This window comes from Dermacentor silvarum, chromosome 1 (assembly GCF_013339745.2).
Source record: "Dermacentor silvarum isolate Dsil-2018 chromosome 1, BIME_Dsil_1.4, whole genome shotgun sequence".
NCBI classification, from domain to species: Eukaryota; Metazoa; Arthropoda; class Arachnida; order Ixodida; family Ixodidae; genus Dermacentor; species Dermacentor silvarum.
This window is the reverse complement of record NC_051154.1, coordinates 221,444,656-221,460,712: the sequence shown is the minus strand read 5'-3', so window position 1 is coordinate 221,460,712 and position 16,057 is coordinate 221,444,656.

Below are 16,057 nucleotides of genomic sequence, written 5' to 3'. Positions count from 1 at the left end.
ATTATACTGTCATTAGAAAATGTACACATGTAGATTTTAATTACATGCTTGCCAAGATCAAGAAAGGGGCTTGGGGGCATGTGTTTCTGGCTAAATCGTACTGAAGAAAATAAATGTATACACACAACACAAACATAGCGGGATATGTACAAAAATAACCAAGAGTAAAAGAGTAGTAATTTACAAAGTGTGCGTTAGAAAATGTTGTAGGACGAGAGGAGGGAGGGGAAAACAAGAGGTGAAAGGCAGAGAGATTAACCAGATTATGTGTCTGGTTGACTATATACTCTGCACAGGGGGGTTGGGTAAGGGTATAAAAGATAAGAAAACAAGAGAAGATTAAAAAAAGGAACACATCAGTTCGCACATTCTATAGTTTTTCAATGAGTCCCGTTTCTTTTAAAAAGCACACTAGCGCTTTCAAAGCCGTTCAGGCCGACGTCCAGGCCGACGACGTTCAGGCCGACGCCCTGATCCAGGCTGACGCCGGCTTGGATCAGGGCCAAAGAATTCTGGTAGTTAATCTTGTCGAGCGTGGACTTGAGGAGCTTTCTTTGCGCATTGAAACGACGACAATCAAAGATAAGATGCGCCATCGTCTCATTGCACCCGCAAACTTCCTAATTTGGACTTGTGGCCATTCCGATGAGGTAGGAGTACGCCTGTATAATTGTATACTGTTCTATGTGATTTCATATTATTATGATATGTAGACAAAAAGTAATAGTTTGTAAAGTGTCTGGTACAAATTTATATCATTGTATAACGCCGTATGTGCTTGCGTTATAGTTGTATAGCGTTGATAAACCGCCGCAAAGCTTCCCCCTAGAATAACCTTAAGTTTAATAACGGGGGTTGCATAGCCTGCTCAGAAAATTTGGTATTTTGTGAGCCATCCCATACTTTGCTGACCTTCGGCTCCTGCTGCTACTGTTTAGAAAGAACGTGCTTATTGACGCTTAAAATCCATTAACAGTTCAATGCACTGTCTACCATACAGCGTTTTTCAGCGAACACTTTCAAATAATTTGAAGGTTAGCACAATTGTAATTTATGAGCTGAACTACTTGCACAACAAATTGAAAGGCATAATCGACTAATTAACAAAAATTCACTAATTAATGTTTTAAATAATTACGTTATGTCCCATATTGCGATATACAAACTTTAGCCGTGGAGATCGCGAGGAGGATCCACTTGGAACGAATTCGCAGGATGACACCAGTTTCGAGATAATAATTGCCGAACTTTGCGGAGTAATGCATTGACGTTCAAATTACTTGTGTGCTTCAATGCATAAAACAACGTTTTGATAAGAAAGTAGCTGGAACATCGGGCCCTAGCTGAACAAGACCGGCAAAAGGAGTGGGCTAGGCGTGCCCAGGAGACTTCCGAAGAACGTGCTAGGCGGTTTGCTACAATTACGGTGTGGCCGGTAAGGCGGCATAGCTTATAAACTCCGGAACAGCACCCAAACGCTTGCGCGTGCCCGCGTTCACGAAGTGAAACGTCGCTATTATTTTTGAGGCACCGGTGGGTGGCCGAGAACCCGAGATGACGCGTGGTGGAATGCTAGGAAAGCGTCAGCCTTTGTAACGCATCATAACTGCAGTTGGTCCATGATGATGACAATGATGATAATTTATTGGTATCCCCTTTGAAACGTGGCGGCAACAATAGTTACCTAGCCTACTTGAGTTAATCACGTATGCTATACTTACTTTTCATTCGCGCATTTTGGTATACATTCCCTTAATCTCTTTTTCCCCCTCAAACCTTCTTTACCTTGTACCGCTATCCATATGCCTGTAACGGATCTGGTCGTATCAATCTCTTCACTGTTTTTTTTTTACACAAATACCCCAAACGTCTCTTGCTTATCTCGACTGCTGACTGGTTGATTCTTTCATCAATTTTAAATTCAAGCGCTCCTGGAATGTGTACGTATGTTACCTACGGGTGTCACTTGGTGAATGCTTGCGCATTCCATTAGGATGTGCTGAGTGCTCTCGGGATTTTTACTGCCGCAGACACATGCCTCATCTCGTTGCGAATATTTGCTCCGGTATGTTATTGTCCTTAGGCAACCAGCTCGAGCCTCAAATAGCAAGGCACTGCCTTTTGTGTTATCGTACAGATTTTCCTTTCTAATTTCTTTCTTCCCATTCTTGTAAATCTCCATGGTTTTTTTTGTTTGTATTCTTTGCATCCAATTCCCTGTCTCTGTTTCTCTCACTTTCTTTTTGATGACTCCTGGTGGTCTATTTACACTTTCAATTACTCTGTACTTGGTTGTCAACTTTATTGACCACTTCCTCCATTCTGTGTCCACCTGCACCGCCTCATTTGTGCTTTTTACCGTCGGCTCCCAAAGCCAACCGGCTACAGATCTTTCGTTAACTTCCAACCCCGACAAGATATCCGATTTTAAGCACAGAATATAATTTCCGAAGGTTAGCGCTGGCACCATTACGCCTTACGATATTACTACGGGCAGATAGGCAAGGCACACAACGCTGCAGCAATAGTAAGGCTAGCGCGTGCACACAAGATAGCCCCACCGTCGTCGTCGTCATCGTCCAAGCACCGGCCACAGGATCCCCGCTCGTGACATTACCCGCCCATATTGCCCATATTCCCATATTCCCATACAAAATGCCAGTATCCGCGACCTCTTGGCAAACCACGGGCTGAATTAGCGAAATAGTAGCCAGATTGTTGCCTTGCATACCGTCATGAGAGATGACGGGTGCCATGGCCTCGAGTTCTCGATGGACGATCCTGGTGACGTTTTCTGGAGCTTGCGCTTGATAGAGCGTGGCTAACCCTTCGCAAGAGGAAGTGGCAGCCGTATTGGAAAGTCGGTCGAAGCGGTGAGTGATACGCTGACTTTTTGCCTGTTTAAAACGGCGACATTCAGCGATGACCGACTCCACTATAGAGCAGTTCTTACACAGTAGCCGATTGAACGCGTCATCGGCTATGCCTTTCAGTACGCGTCCCACTTTGTCCGCTTCAGGCATGTCCTTGTCGGCCTTGCGGCACAGAGACAACACTTCCTTAATATAGGAGATGTGCTGCTCTGTGGACGTCTGTGCACGAAAAGCCATTTTCACGGCTTTTAGACCAGCGGACCTTCCAGCTTATTGTCTGGTAAATAAAGTTGAATTTGAATTTGAATTGCGAGTTCTTTCTTGGCCGCTAGTTGTCGTCCCATAGGTATCCCAAATAGATCGCACAATTTTTGCTTACAGACGTCCGAACTTGTCAGGTCTTCCTCATGCGTCTCGAACCAGAGTCGCGCAGTGTCCCGCAAATAGAAGATGACTTTCGCAAGCAATATCGTCGGGTTCCACTTGTTATTGTGGCTGACGCGCTCACACATAGCCAGCAATTCATCGACGTCCACGCCGCTCGTGCCGTTAATGTCCCGGGAGCTAGAAGAATGACCGGTGACGGGCCTTGCTCACACTGGGTCGCTTGGTCGATCATTGTGGTGGCAGCAATGCGCCGTCCGCTGCGAAGATCCAGTTCCCAGTGTTGTAGCGAGCTTACCCCGCACCTCCACCAAAGATGTTACTGGGAGTCTATATACAATGGATATATTTACAAGGCAAGGCGCACAACGCTGCAGCAATGCTAAGGCTAGCGCGTGCACACCAGATAGCGCCACTGTCGTCGTCGTCATCGTCCAAGCACCGACCACAGGATCACCACTCGTGACAATATTCTACGCAGCAACTCAAATTTACTGTGGCCCCAAAGTGCTATATGTTTCATTATTGCTTCATTCCACTTCCCCTTTATTTTCAGATTATCTTGATGGGTGATTGAGTAAGTCTTTTCTTCGTTTATGTATACGCCGAGGTATTTATAGCCCCTGACTATACGTATGATTTGCTGTTGAACTGACACCACGTAATTACTCGTCTCTTCATTACAGATCGCAATTGCACAGGAGTTAAGGCCTAGATTTGTCGCTGCGTTGCCACACATATTCGCAAGTCTCTGTCCGCTAGTGGCACTTTGTCGTCCGCATACATCAGTCCAGGGACCTTTTGTTGCATCATTTGCCCATTACGCATGTTGGATAAATCAAACCCTACTTCACTGTTTTCCAGTCATCTTTCTATGCCCCTAACAAAAATGTGAACAGCAACGGAGCAATGCACCAGCGATCACCCAGCACTCTCCGGTGGCGCAAGAAGCGCCGGCTGCCATGCGGTCCTATATTTATCATCATCATCAGCCTATATGTATGTCCACTGCAGGACGAAGGCCTCTCCCTGTGATCTCCAATTACCCCTGTCTTGCGCTAGCTGATTATAACTTGCGACTGCAAATTTCCAAACTTCATCACTCCACCTAGTTTTCTGCCGTCCTCGACTGCGCTTCCCTTCTCTTTGTATCCATTCTGTCTGTAAGTCTAATGGCCGACCGGTTATCCATCCTACACATCCTATATTATCGTGTTTCAATCGCTGAACACTATGTGTAACAGATATCCGAACTTGTCCAATGGTTATGTGACAGATAGGCGTACAATCGCGCTCAGTGTGAGCTACAACGCGAAAGCACGTCGCAAAGCGGTCGCGCCTTGTACCGCATGCTGAGCGCGATAGTATATACCTACTTTGCATGCCCTAGGAGGCAAACACAGATATTAGTCATGAATACGTATGTACTATCGACCAAAAAAGTATACGGACTAAAGGATCTGACAAAAAGCTGAATATCTCCACAGCCTCAAAATGCTGCCTGGTATTCCCATTTCCAGCCTCTACTGGTATATGCGAACAACATTGTGATGTACGGTTTTACTGGCTACTTTTAAAGGCTTCTCGGCTATTTAGCGTTTTCTGAGATCCCGTGGTCTGTAAACTTCTTTGGTCGATAGTACATTCAATGTCTATATGCGGCATTGCTGCTGCTATCTTGCCCAATAGCTCGAAAACTGGAGGACGAGAAGAAGGGGAACTGTTTCCTTCACCACATCCACATAACGGCAACAGATGAGTTCAAGGAAAGCATAGAGGAAATCATTTTGTGTTTTCAGTTGAAGTGTAGCAGTGATAACATAAAGGGAAATCAAAGTGGGCGAAAAAAAAGCGGGCAAGTTTGCACTCGGTCGTGAAAAGCTTCGGCACAGCAAAAGTACTTGTCAATCCTCAAGTCTCACTAGCTGCTACTGCTAGGTGTTAACTAGGTTGCTGCTTGGTCTTAACTTGCTTTAACTTAACTACGCTTGTAGGGAAGTTACTCTCGAGCGATCATTTTCGGAGGTACCTTCCCTTTCGTGACATTTCGCGTGACTAGCGCTGGACGCGTCGGCGCCTACGAGCAACGGCGTTTTTGGCATGCCACAAACGCAGGCAGGCAGACATAGAACCGTGTCTGTGTCAGGCGAAGCGAGCACGCACCTGCGCCGGCGATTACTAGGCAACGCGAGGTGAAGTCATCGCTACTGCTTCGGCACATGCGCGGCTAGGCAACGCGGGCGGCGTCGGCAGCAGCTCTGCGCGTAGCCTCGTTGGTGCTGCTACAATTTCTTTCTTTCTATATCGCTCTCATTTTCTCTTTCTCTCTCCCGAGCATTGCGCTCGGCGCGCGCATGCTCTCCTTCCCTCTCCTTAACGTCCAATGTCAAGGAAACATGTGCACGGCACGGAGAGGAGGCGAGGCACACGCCGCTCCGCAAGGTGGTTGCTAGGCAGTGACGTGATAGCTCGGCGAGGGTTTGCGGCAGCAGGCGCCACTTTTCACGATTAGGTAGAACAGCTTCGCTGTTAAAAACTACTTGCTGCCGGTGGGGGCGGAACCCTCAACCTACGCATTACGCGCGCATTGCTCTACCAGTTGTGCTCGGCGGCTACATGTTCCCAGGCCTGCAACCTTGGGTATTTATAAGTACAAGATATAAACCTGGGAGTGTTAGTCAGCGCCATTCCAGGCCATGTCGGCGATTATGAAACCTTCTTTTGATTGATGGCGTCCCGTAGCACGTAAACTTTTCAGAGCAGCCATCTGAATAGTAAACGTTCTTATGCTACCTGAAGGCCGGAATGCTACCGTCGCTATACAATGAACGAGAAGAGGAGGAACTGAAGGGTAGGGTTTTATTTTTTGTTAGCCACATCCATATAAAGCCCTACCATCTTCTGGCTAGGCTTTTGATCTTGAAGCTATACCAAGGTAACTTATTTAGTAGGCTCTTAGTCAAAATAGTTCACCTCCATGGTCAGCAGAATATAAATGCATGAAAAAGATGCGTTGAAAACTGTACCGAATCACGGCAGCCTAGGAATCTCACTGCTTCACAGCATGGGTTTAGCGAGTCACATCAGAGAAAAAATATGAGCCCCCTCTTTCGTTATGAAAATTTAGAGTTCATACCCACTGCAAAGGCCGCAGGTGCAATGTATGCGCAAGATGCAAGAGCCGAACCCACATCCTTCTAATTAACCCTGTTTCATATGGTGCGGTTTGCGTAATGAGACGGAAATCGCAGGTGTCGACCCTCCCCCTCTGCAATTTCGACCAACCGGTAGGTCACACGTCGCACCGATTGCAGCAATCGGTGGCATTTTTTGACGCTAACGCACACACACACGCACACATGCACACGCACGCACACACACGTACACACACACACACGCAAGCACGCACGCACGCACGCACGCTGGAGCCGTGGATTGCGCAAGTGGTACGCACCGACCATCAGCATCAGATAAGGCAGATAAAAAAAGATCGTAGTTCAGATTCGGTTTTATGATTCCTGTACGTTTGTTGACAGGCTACGTTGCCAATCAAGCGACGTTTTCTCACGTTGACATCAGGTGCTGATAGTACATACATTAGCGCGTCTTTAGATTATTGATACGTGCTGCGAGTTGTAAATACTACGAGGTGTCCCCTACGAGAAGACATGGTCTTTGGATGCCGTGCCGATTTTCTCGTTTGTTGCATGCATCCTACTCGCGATATACGATAACGCCAGAGTAGCAGCCCGGTATGCTCATACGGCCACGCGTACGGGGCAGTTAAAGAAAAATGCAACAACGGTCAAATGCCGTATCGAGGGCATATGACATGACAGCATACTTATCCGGTGTTTTAACGTCGGGCTATACACGCGCGCGACCTTCTAGGTGCAGTCTGTGCAGGCTGTTAGTATTGGCTTTCAGGCGTATTTTTGCCGCTTATTTAGCGTCTGTGTTCAAGGTTTTGTTACCTGCGCTGCCAGTCGCGATTGCCTATCAAGCTCATCCAAAAACGCAGTTCACAATAACTGCCCAGAAAGTTTGATGCTGGGCATTCAAGACATTCTGCAAAATGGGAAAAAAGACCTTGGTGGCGCTATCCCCCCCCCCCCCCCCCCCCCCCCCCCCCCCGTTTGAAAGGGGGCGCTCATAGCATCCATTCATCCATCCATCGAATCAGCCGTCAAGGACGCCTAAATTTTGTCGTTGAGCCAATAATTAATACCGATCTACCGTTTTAGGGAGCTCTTCCAAGAGGAACACTTTGCGTATAAATTTGGAGCCGAATGCGGCAGGAAGTGAACATCGTAAACGTGTGTGCATGAGTGATACCATGCATTATGCGGCCAAGGGAAGTAGTTGGCAGTGCTTTCGAGAGGGAGCGTCGTGATACGACCTTGGGGCCGATAGCATGGTGACTGAAAACGGAGCTCTGTGTTCGTCACCCGGCCGCAGCGGCCCTTTTCGTACTTGAATTTTGATGCTCGTTAAAGGGACACTAAAGGCAAATATTAGGTCAACCTAAAGTGATAGATGAACGATAGAAACTTCTAAGGTGTCAGTGCTACCGAGGACAGAGCTTTAATAGAGCTAGATAGATAGCACAAGGCCTAGGCACTCCGATCCATGACGTCATGCTACCTGGCCCGACTGCCATAGAATCTAATGAGGATGCTCCCAAGGTATATGTAAACTGGTAGCGTAGATTCTAAAGAAGCCCACATGTCAAGAAATTGGCGGCTGGTTGCAATCGTCGCCATTAAGTATCGGGGGGACAGCTAACAGAATGAATGAATGAATGATAACTTTATTTATAATCCGGCGAGTTATTCGGGGATTTGGGCGAATACCCCTGCCTAGGTGTCGGCGACAGCTAACAGCAAACAAAAAATTTTAAAAAGTGACGTCACAACCGGAAATGGCCGTGACGTCAAGATCTTATGTCGCGTGGCACGAATGTTTGAATTTCTTCAGCGTCCGGCCAAGGTAAATATACCTGGTAGCGAAGCTTCCATAGAAGCCCATACGTTCAAAACATGGTTGCTTAGCGGCGGTTCATGGGGCTTAGCGCCATCTGTGTGAGGAGGGAACACTTCCGGCGGATGAAAAAATAATTTGACGTCATATCCGTCAAAAACAGAAGTGACGTCATTTTGTTCTCATAGGCGCGAAATTTGTTTTCGGGGGACCAAGTAAGCCCCAAAGGGGCTTACTTGGTCCCCCCAAAATAACGGTAATCTATGTTGCGTTTCCTTTCTATAACGATGCCGGCCCGGTACGTTAAAGCACGATCGGCGTGAGCGTATATGATCTAACCTTTTTGACGGGAAAGTAGCGAGCTTATAGTGTTTAAGATAAACTCCAAGGGTGTGAAAGCTTTTTTTTTAACAGTGGAGCTGTTTAAGCCGGCCGTAAGTTGTGCCGCAAGCCACAAAACATCGCCAAGCGATGAGTCACCTCGGTTGCCTAGCAACCACCTCGCGAAGCAGCGTGTGCTTCGCCTCCTCTCCGTGCCGTGCCCATGTTGCCTTGACATGGGACCTTAAGAAGAGGGAAGGAGAGAATGGGCGCGCTCGGAAGATAGAAAGAGAAAATGAGAGCGAGAGAGAGAAATAAATTGTAGCAGCACCAACGAGGCAACGTGCAGAGCTGCTGCCGACGCCACCCGCGTCCCCGTGTCCCCGCGTTTCTGTTTTTGGGATTTTTACGGTACAGCTTGCCGGTTTTGGAGAACACATGCAAAACAAATATTCGTACCGTCCAAAGTTTGCAAGTCCAGGCTCTACGGACATGTCTTGGACTACCACGATGCGCCTCGACTCACGCAGCAATCATGATTACTAGAGAGTACTTGGTTTCAACATAGATCACGGTTGACAACCTCAGAGCACATATTCGACACCTGTGTCGCGTACCAAATCACTACATTGCTGCTTTGGCGGCACAAAGACCTCAAGCCACGTTTTCGAAACTTGTTACGACACATCAAGGCTGCCTTCCGCCGGGCTTTACACCTGCAGCAAGACCACTGTTGCCCCCGTGGTGTCTATGACAGCCACACGTACACCTCACGATTCCGGGAATTGCGAATAAGATCCGTCATTCCACAGTGGCTCTACGACAGTTGGCATTGTCATTACTGAACGATGCATATGAACAAAGAACGCAGATTAACACCGATGAATCTGTCTCAGCCACCAGCTCCACAGGCGCGTTTATCATCCCGGCCTTACAAGTCACAAGGAAGTTCAAAGTGTCACACATAATGACCTCTACGGCAACAGAACTTGCCACCCTACGTGCTGTTGTTAATTACGTATTAGAAGCACCACCTCGAAAGTGGGTCAATTTTTGTGACGCCAAGGCAGTCCTTCAGAGTCTGCAGTCAGCATTACGACGCAAGACCCATCAACAACTGGTGTTTGAGACCAGAGAGGTTCTACATCAAGCCCTCATGAACGGACATGACATCATCTTTCAATGGCTACCGGGGCACTGTGACATCGTCGGTAATGATCTTGCTGATGAAGTCGCCCGATCAGCCCATAAGGAAACCCTGACAGTTCCTATACCCTTATCAAGGACAGACGATGCGAGTGGTCTTCGTTTACTCGCTCAAACCAAGACTAAAACTTCATGGAGCACCCCGATTTTCTCTAACTGTCGTCTCCATCGGCTGGATCCTACACTGAGGCATCTAGATTCCATTGAACGTCCCCCACTGTGATGCTACTTTACTTTGCCGCCTCTGGTTAGGGGGGGGGGGGGGGGGCTTTTACGAAAACGTACTCATTCCTTATGGGCATGTCCGACACACCAATATGTGACTCGTGCAACTGTGAGCAATCGAACACGTGCTGTGTTTTTGTCATCTTTATGACATCGAACGCGACATTCTTCGGAGTGTGTTAAACCGATCAGACAGCAGAACGTTTTCAGAGACAAAGATTCTTGGACCATGACACCACGCGTCGCAGGCTTACAAAGCGACGCGGGCATTGTTACAGTTCACGAAGTCGACTGGCCTCAGTGAAGTGTTCGACAACCGCACGTGTTCATACTGAGTACTTTCTTCCCTCTCTCTCTTTCTTTTCATCCCTTTAAATCCCTTACCCCGTGTAAACCGGACGTGCGTCTGGTTAACTTTCCTGCCTTTCCTGTTTTCTTTTTCCTCTTTGCTTCCCGCTTTCGCGCCGAACGCGCGCGGTGTCCGTGACTGCAGCAGGCGCCCCTGGCGTCGGCTCAGCAGGTTTCGACCAGCCACACCCCGGCAAGCGTGGAGGCGCAGCTTGGCCGTGAGGTCACCGGGGAGAAAAAGCTCGGAGCCGCCACGACGGCGGCAGAACTCTTGTTGACTCTGTGGCGAGTACATGTACCCTTGACATGGGGCGACCAAAGAAGATCCGGACACTCGAAGAAGAAGCCGCTCATCTTGAAGCGCTTCGCACGGCCAAGCGAGAATCTGGGCGTCGGCGCAGAGCCAATCCGGAATACCGTGCCTATCAGCACATAGCATTTTCTAGCAAAACTTAGCCAAGCCTAGTAAAACCTGGAAGAAAAGCTAGGTCGATCACCAGTTCCGCTGTTTACTCCAGCCTTGCACCAGCAGTGCAAGCTGCCCAGGTTTTTTGAGACAATAGTCTTTCTTGGGCTACCTAAACGCGAAAAACATTCTCTGTCTGTCTGTTACTCGATTCGACCGCCCAGCCAAAACCGATTCAACCGCCCGGCCAAAACTAACCATGCTACTAGCACTGGGGGCACGGGGTCATACACGTCAACATTATACAGCGCAAAGGAAACGTCAGGCCTATTTGAGGCAAAATGTATGTACATAGCCGTAATCCGCAGCGTTCATTTAATTAAGAATACACATTGGACTTGTTTTTACGTTAGTAAATGACAAATCAACGCGTTAGAAATGGTGTCAAAGAGACGCTACGCGTTTAAAACAAGCCGACTAAAGCCGCGGCTCTGTAGCCGGCTTTAAGCCAACAGTAATAAAAGCTCCCACCAGATGGCGCGAGAGCAGGGCAAACGCGGGAAATTTGAATTGAATTTAGCAAAACCTTCGTTGCATCCATCATGGGAGGAGTGACAGGGGAGCGGAAGAGCATGAGGTGTGAGAGGGGGAGAAGAGAGGGGGTTCTGTATCAGGGGCGGCAGAATATCGTCTTTCGACGTCATTTGCAGCGGAGCAGGCAGATATGCGGCCAATTTTTTTCTTGTGTGTGTGTGTGTGTGTGTGTGTGTGTGTGTGTCTGTGCAACTGCAGCTGGGCACCTCTCTCACGCTTTCCTCTGGACACAATGCGACATCTGGCAGCGCCGTGGCAAAGTCCGAACGTGGCCTCCGAGATGCGTGGCACGCTGTAATGTGCTAACGCGGAGAATTAATTCCACCCACCTCGCGGGCATTCGTGACGCAGCGCGCTCAAGCGTTGGGCTGCTGCGCTTGATGAACCCGTGTGACGCGGGCTCGATTACGGCTAGCACCGGAAAAATTTTGACAAATTTCTTTTTTCATTCAAGAGTGGCGTGAAATCTTACATACAGACATACATACATATACCGTAAAGTGAGTTAAGTTCTCCAAGAATACAAAATCGCATTAAAGAGTGCATGTGTGTGGAGCTCACAACAACGTAGAAGGCGATAAGGTTAAAAGTTCATGCACTGAAATGCACTGTGACAGCACAAAACACACATAAAGGACCTTCAAACGTCACCTAAAACCGAAGCCGAAGCTCGAGCGATGCAATGGCAGATTGTCGCCCGTGCCTGTGAGAACTAGTTTGGCTAGTTCGAGCATACTGTCAATTGACGCAACTTCTCGATTGTCCAATATACCCCGCCTATCCATTGCAAGCACTGTGGGTGTGAATTACAGTTTAGAAAAACTGAGAGAGATAGAAATAAATCAGAAACGAAGGGGAGGGAAGAGAGGTTAACCGGAAGACAAACATCCAGTTTGCTAGCCTTCACTGGTGAAAGGGTAAGGGGAGACAGATAAAAAATATAACCACACGCAGAGAGAGAGAGAGAGAGAGGTACGTGTGCGTGTGTGTACAGATTAGAAACGTATTAATTATTGAGAAAGCGATAACCCAACAGGAAAGATAAATTCTGAGAGCTTCCCATTTCAAAAGTCCTTCCCTGACAACTGTGTGAGCGCGTCGTCCCTGTTCCTAATGAGCAAAAAAGGTTTTCTAATGGCGAATTCCATTGGGAGAAGAGGAGCAGGGCGCCGCGCAGTGCGGAGTCGGGTGACAGCGCAGTGAGAGCAGGCACACTCGACCCGCCACTGGAATACGGCGTGCATTCGGAGAGCAGTTGGGAGGGGGACTTGTGAGGAGAAATGTACCATGTGACTAAAGCAATCGACGTCCCACCATTCTCTGCAGGAGAGCGGCAGAACACGCCTGATCGTCTTGTAATCTGTCGGGCTTAACGCTGTCACCGTTTGCGGCCACGTACTACATACTTTTGTGCAGCGCCGACGCATCCCACAACGTTTCCGCCTGCGAAGATCATCTCAAGTTGAGCTCTAGCAGCTTTCGCTGCTGTCACCGTCGAGCGTCTCAAGCACTTCAGCAAGGTGAAGACGCTTTGCTGCCGCTGTCCCCCGCGCATCCGACGAGAAGCAAGGCGGACTAGAAATGCCAGGATCTGTCGCTAAATCGCTGCGAATCTCGCTCGTATCACCGACGTCAAAATCAGCGGTTTCAAAACACAAACCACGCTAGGCTGCCGCCATTGCCGCCGCGCGCGCTGGCTGAAGCAAAATAAAAAGAAATGAGGAGGATATGACGGTTTAAGCCACGTGACTTCCTCCGTACTCCGCTTTTCAAGCGAGAGCAGTCCGGACTGCTCCTAGCTGCTCTCGGCGCAGCGAAACTGCTCTTGTTCTACCACTGGATGACGGCGCTCCCACTCCTGTTCGACCACTGAAACACGTCGCCTGTGGAACGAGCACTTTCAGCGTGCTTTTGAGTGCTCCTGTTCTCCCAATGGAATTCGCCATTAGATAGGCATGGCCATATCTAAATATTACGTTCATGTGTCCGACTGTTGACTACTATTACGCATGCGCCGTTCGGTCAGTTGAGGACAACGTTTTACTGAAATGAAGTTAGTTGTAAGTTTAGCGCCCTACCTTTACCTTAACCTTTGCCTCCCTCTCGGTTTCATTTGTAGTTTTTTTTTCTATTCTGTTGGCTGGCATCCCACTGGTCAGAACACTGTACCAACTCTTCCAATGAGCTAACCCCCTGATGAAGTTGTTATTTTCGTATCTTGACCCAGGTGTTGTTGCCACTGTCCAATGTAACACTGTGCGCTTATTTTTTATTTTTTTATATGCAATTGCAGTCTTCGGACCGAGAGGAACTTTACGAAGTTGCTGAACAGTGCAGTCTCTTATGTCCTCAATGCACAGGTGCTGCGATCGCCACGTTTCGAAGACGATGGTTTAAATAAAAGGAATTTCTGCACCTACTTCTCATTTTCTTTTGCAATTTCGAGCTTTTGATGCGGTTTGATTAGCTACAGTGCTCCAAAAATTGGTAAGTTTGCATGCGGCTAAAGCAATGCCTTGCTTATTCTCCGTATAACATGAGGTATATTTGCATGATAGCTTCTGCAAGAGTTCTACAAAGCAGAAAAGTTGCGTTAATGGCAGGAAGTAGTGGAAAGTACCACAAATAAATAAGCAGTCTACACGGACGATTTTTCAAGTGTCGTTTCTTGTACAAAGAATATTCCTGTCATGAAGGAATAATGTCGCAGTGATGCCAAAAAGTATAGGTAATTCATAATAGCTTTATTGTGAATGTAGTAATTAAGGATAATAGTAACTCATAATAGGTCATTTATTGTTCATCTCACAGTTTGCAGTTTGTCCTTTTTTAAGTTATCCTGCTTTGCCGGACAGGGCACCCGCTACGCATTTATTTTAGGACGGTAGTTAACCCTCCATTGCTTCTTTTACAAATAGAGGTACTGACAGTCAATGTTGCGCGGAATGTTTCTTTCGTATATGAATATTCAGGTTCGGAAGTACAGGAGCGAGGAGGAAAAAATACTGGTAAAGACAGAGAAGTTAACCAGTGTAAGTTTATACCAGCTGGCTGCACTGGGCTGGGAAACTGTGCAAAAGGAATGATAGGGGATATATGGAGACAAAGCAAAAGACAGAGAAAAGAAAGTACACACACAAACGTGATGAAACGCTCTACAACTCTCAGTGTCGGTCAGCACAGATAAACAGTGATGTGAAGATAATTTCACCGTCTGCAGAAGCTCAAGTTAAGAAGGCGCCCATAAAATGAATGTTTACAAGGCAAGAAAGTTATTCACTGGCTTAGTAAATACCGACAATGGTCCGTTAAAGAGACTCGAACCGAACGAAAGCAGCCATATTTTTTATGCAATATTTTGCCTACACAAAACGAAGTTCGCTGATGATATGAATCTGGAAGGGAGTGGATTGATCGGACCGCTGAATTGTTCGGCAAGCATGCATCATCGTAACTTCTGAGCATTGGGAAGAGGCCCATAAAGATTAACGATGTACCGCTAAGAAATTTGTTACCAATGCCGTAGGTATATAAACAGTGCTGAGTGTTGAAAAATAAGTATGTCAGAAATCAGCAAGGTGGCGAAAGTCCCATGAAAGCAAAAATTGTCGTCCATCTTAAGGCAGCATGCAGCCACAAAAGAAACCTGCACGGAATTCCCAGAAGTGTGCAGTTGCTGTACAGTAAAAGCTACACAGTTGAAGAAAATTTGTCTTGCTGCGGGGATCGAGCTTGGAACAAGCGTCTATTCAGTGTGGTCGATTTACAATCTGGAGTAATCAGAGGGCTAGCCGACTGCAGCGCGAGGCCGAATCGATCGACAACTTGAAGCGCAGCGACACTGAATATGGCTTCTACTTCTCGATGAATTGGGGCTCGTTCTGGGCCTCCTGTTTATCTCAGATGGTAGTGCACCACCCCGGATAGTCGGATGTCCAGGAACAGGACAAACCTTTCTTCCTCAGTGAAGCTTTCTTTTTCTCGGAGTTTTTTGAGCTGCTTGTCGCGCGCGCGAGGGGCAGAATACCACTGCAGGCCCTCAGCGCTTTGGGCCAGCAGCCAGCGTGCTTGGTTGTTCGGAGTCGCACCCCGACTACTCAAGAAACAGTGTGCCCTGTAACTGTGTGCGGAGCCGTAGTTATATAGAGAGAGTGTTGCCCCACATACGCGAAACATAATCTTAACTTTTTTACTTGATTCCCGAACTTTGTACATATTAGTAAGCTTTAGAAACATGAGCCCTAAATTTAGGGGAGGCTATCGGCCTGGTGTACAAAAGAACGCAAAAAGTATGCGCAAGAACGCAAGTGGTGTATGGCGTCTTGGGTACTCGAATTCATTTGGGGACGCTATTTCTAAGACTATCATTGCTTCTATCTGCTTTACTATCCTCCCTGCCATCTCTCTCCCTATTATTTACTACCTTCCGCTGCCCGTCGTTCTGTTGTCAGCCGCAGCAGCTAGACAGTTACAAGGCTGCGAGCAACAAAAAAGAAAAAAAAGAAAGAAAAAATACTATTTTCTTGTTACTGTTTTATTCAATAAAGGCGCAATTACAAACTTTCTTTCTGAGGAACTCGTGCGAGTTATAAATGTAATAAGTTTCGCGCTACACTTGAGCAACGTTAACTTTCCTTACCGTCATGCTAACTAGACAGAGATTGCACTTGATGTCACATCCGTCGTCTGTCCTGACCGTCCGTCATGTCTGGGTACCTGG